The following is a 4519-nucleotide window of genomic DNA, read 5'->3' as shown; positions in this document are numbered from 1 at the left end:
CAAACTGTTAATCTGTGCTTTGCTGTGTGTGCTTGGAAAGGTATTTAATCTCTCACATACCACTGCCCTTTCCACACCACTTGATTGTGTAATCTGTTTTTCAGTTGCCTTTTTGCTTTCATTTTTTGTCAAAAAGGGGCCTGCTTTCTGAGTATCTCTTCTCTCAGCCTCAGAAAATGTTTCCTTCCATAGTGTTTTTAGATTGACCTCTTCATTTGTTAGGTGTAGTGGCAGAATTCCTCTTGAATCTCACTTATTTTGTCTTATTTAACCTACTTCAAACCAAGGGTTTCAGGAAAGAGTGTAGCAAGCAAACACATAAACCCTTGAGCATCCAATTAAATGCAGATGACAGTACTCAAATAATCAAATTAATCCTCTTCAGCATTCCAGTAATCTGACTGACTTCAACTGATATGACTTCTTTGTTTACAAACTCTCCCTTGTGCTCAGCTTTACTGTGCAAATACCTCAAGTAGCTGAATGTAGAGTGAGAGAATCAAGTGCTATATATGACAGAAACAGCAAAAATAATGATAAACTCTGCTGATCTGAAATAACACTGCCCCTTTCACAGTATGGCAGACAGTCCCCAGGACACAACCAAGTGCTCTAGACCTTACACATACCAAAGAGGATCACAGGTTTAAAAGTGTTAAAAAACTGACTTGACTGGAAGGGTAAAGAGAGACGTTTGATTTAATTAATTTCAGTTGAGTTCCAATCACTGTGTTTGTTTTGACTGGTAAGGACACTGTAAGCAACCATCTGCTCCAACTGAAAATAAATAAACATGCACTTTTTACAATTAGAAAATTATTTTACCTTAATTATAGCTACCCTTATTGACTCAAGGACTGGATGTTTTAGCCCTCACTTTAAAAGGGGAATTCCACCAAGGGTTTTTCTTTCATTTGCAGAAGAGTAGTTGTCCTGAATAAAATGAGTTCTCAGCCAACTCTCTACTGGTAGTGTGTAGAGATACAGACCCAAAGTACTGTGCATGCTCCAGGCACCTGCTTTACTATAGACTGCAATCTGGGGGCGCTTAAAGTCTATTGGCAGGCGTCAGACAATGCCAGCAACACGTTTCCACTTCTACTGAATAAGAAACGTAGCGGCTAAGCATTCCTACTTGGACTGGAAGCTTTTCTTCTACTCACTAGCAAGCTAGCTAGTAAAGAAAGTCTAGGTTTATGGTGTTTAGTTCAGATTACTTTCGTCCTTAAATTCTGCTGAAAAGAAATTTGCTGTAGTGTGACAGATAGCAAGGGCTTAATGTGGATGAAGGAATAAATTTACAAACTAGCATAATGAGGGTGAGCAAAACCAAAGGCTGACTGCAATTGGGAATGCTATAGGCCTATATGTGTCGCAGGCACTTTCGCCCAGATGATTTTGAGGAGAATGTTCAGGCGAGACCACTGAACATACCAAGCGACCGTCTGTTAGCTCAGTCAATGCCCCCTTTGCTTAGTATGGAGGTAAGGAGGCGGTATTTCCAAATTCAAATTATCCGCCCATTGTAGTTTTTTCAAAAATGAGAAAGGGAACATGTATGTCATTATGACGTACACGGTACACCTCTGCCAAATGTGAACCTTTCATGACAGATATTCACATGCTTTGGCCAGCCAGTAAAAGGGACTTAATCAGTTACGCCTTCATTTGTTAAATGGTGTTAATTTTGTTTTGCGTTGGAATTTCCCTTTAAAGAGTAAATTTGTCTCCCATAAACCTAAAAGCGGATAGATGCAAGGTGCTTATAAAAATACATTTCATGCCAAAAGGAAAAAATTGACATATTACTTGTTTTCTATACTCCTGTTTTGACAGTTTGTAAATAAAAGTTTATTCTACATTGCTGGTTAGAGAATGTAATATTTGTAATATTACTGTGATAGTGGATTTTTGTTTTAAATTTCTTATTTTGAGTTAATATGTTCAATTAGCAGGATGTCCCCTCAAAGTGTTAATCAACAGTCTGGCCAAAGCTCTGACATAATTTCAGTTATGCTCTACAGAACGGACTCTTGTGGGAAACAAGTCTGAAAATATAAAGGTAACTTGTGGAGAACAGTAACAGTAAGGAAACCATAAAAGGTCTCACACGAGAATGAGTCCTTTCCAACAACTACACTACATAAAATTCTGTACAAATAAGGAAAATGTATCCTAAATGAAAAACTTTAAAAAGCACATCAGACATACAAGTTTCGCACAAGGCCACATCTGTTTTCTGAAACAGAAATAATCACATGGTTATTAATGTCACAGTAAAGGGTGGTCAGTTTAATCTTAAAGGCTCAAGATGTTCAGCAAATTGAAACCCATGCATCACTGATTCTAAGAACATGTAAATCTGAGAGGATGTAAGGTACACTGCAGTAGAAGACTTCTATCCCAGCTGAGAGGGTAAGTGCTTCAAACTTTCAAGACTGGCGATAATAGCAAAGCAACAGGCGGCAGAGACAGGATGGAGTAGGGGGCAGCCTGTGCTCTTTAAGGCCAAATAAGGCAGTCAGAGGCAACGTCTAGCGACTGAGAGCCAGGAAGGAGTCATCAGGGAGCTGACGTAGACCCAGAATCCTTGAGTCATTCGACTGAATTTTCTTGGGAATTTGAATCAACGCCAAAAGTGAAGACGGAGCATTCTGATTTCTCACATTCATAGATTAACTACTTTATGGGCAAAGATATTATGTAAGTGGGGTGGAAACATCTGTAATTCAAGAGGACTGGAGCATAAAAAGGCAGCATTGAAAACCGTTATTACTCACACATACTTGATAATGATTTTTCATAAATGAAGTAAACCTAGTAATGTGGATTCACCCTGTTCAACTCTGTTCCATACACAGGAGTCCATACAGGAAACCGATACGGAAACGAATGGGATTGGTTATACAACAAATACAGGCCTACACTTTATCAAACATTTCAATATATAATTAATTCATTGCCTTAATCAACAGGCATATAGTTAATCTAAAAATATCTGCAATAACCTAAAATAAATGTAGGCTACTACTTAAAAATTAAGATGATTTTAGGACTTGCAACAGGACAGTCAGTAGACCTCTGCTACACCAGCACAGAAAATGTGATGGTCTCTTGCATTGGATAAAGAGGTATAGAGAAATTTAAAGAGTAATTTTTAAATATCGATTATTAGCATTTATTTCATAAATGTTCGCAGATATGATAGATCCACAAGTTTAAAATGAAAGTGATAGTCCCCAAAATTGATCGTCCCCGTGAAGCAGACGAAATAACCATTCAAATGAATAAAAAATCTGCATCACAATGACACAGGAAGCTGAAGCTCTTAGAATTTTGCATGACACGAAAAGCGGGCTAAATTGCAGGCCTAGTCTGAAAATTAGGTTGGTAAACTGACACTGCGCAGACCATTCAACTGTAGGGAAGCAGCTTCAGCAGCCAATCACGTTTCAGAATAGAGGACTTTGAGGCGCATGGATTAACACAGAATAACGGTTTCAAGCCTACGCAACAAACAGCAGTAGCGCTATTACACGAATGCAGAGTATGCTACAACTAGGCTAGTCTTTGTCCTCCCTATGGTAAAATGTCCGTGGCAACATTTGTTGCCCTTCGGTGAGGCAGTGTGAAACATGGACATTAGAATCCATCATTTTGCATTAACTAGAACAACTGTATCCCAAAATGTATGATGCTACTTGAATTGTACCCTACTCTTTGAGGCCGCCCCATACACGTTTCTGTAGGTACGTTATAATGTGTAACTCACTATCCTACTACATTAACGTTTGTTTAAGAAATTAATATACTCACAGCGTTCTCAAAATATGATTCATTTAATAGAATAGAAGGCTATGGGCCACTGTGGTTATGAAGACATGGTTTCAATTCCTATCTGCCAACATACAACTTGAAATTAATAAAGTTTAAATTAGTGTAGAAATATGATGTTAAGATGTCCCATCAGAGTTGTCCACAGTCTGCACGGTTGTACAGCTACAAAACGCTAACATTTTAATGCTGACAAAACAGGCTATAGTTTTTTTTTAAATTATTACATGCACCACGTAAAAGGATAGGCTACTCACCGTTTTCGGCATTTTTCAGTCGGTTTGTCAGGTCAAAGATTTCAGAAATATAGCGATTCAATGGAAACTTTCAACAAAAACTTTTTTCCATCAGATAAACTACGGGGACATAAAATTGACCGTCACGATCAGCAAAAAAGTAATCTTTGAGTTTTCCTGGAAGTCTTTTCTTTTAAATATAAAAATCCTCTAATATCGCCAGAGTTACGTTGGTCCGCAATGAGTGAATCTAAAGCCTGATTTCCTGTTAACGGAACTCTGTCTGAAAACCACACCCAGTAAATGAAGACATACTGAAGAGCCCAGTTTTCAGCAGACTCCGCCTGCATTTTCGATGACCCTTTGTGCCTTTGTCAAATTTCAGTTTAACATGAGCCACCGGCCAGAAATTCCTTTACTTTTAGAATTACCACGGGTTACCTCTCCGT

Source organism: Anguilla rostrata, chromosome 9, assembly GCF_018555375.3.
Source record: "Anguilla rostrata isolate EN2019 chromosome 9, ASM1855537v3, whole genome shotgun sequence".
In the NCBI taxonomy this organism is placed as follows: domain Eukaryota; kingdom Metazoa; phylum Chordata; class Actinopteri; order Anguilliformes; family Anguillidae; genus Anguilla; species Anguilla rostrata.
Note: the sequence above shows the minus strand (reverse complement) of the source record.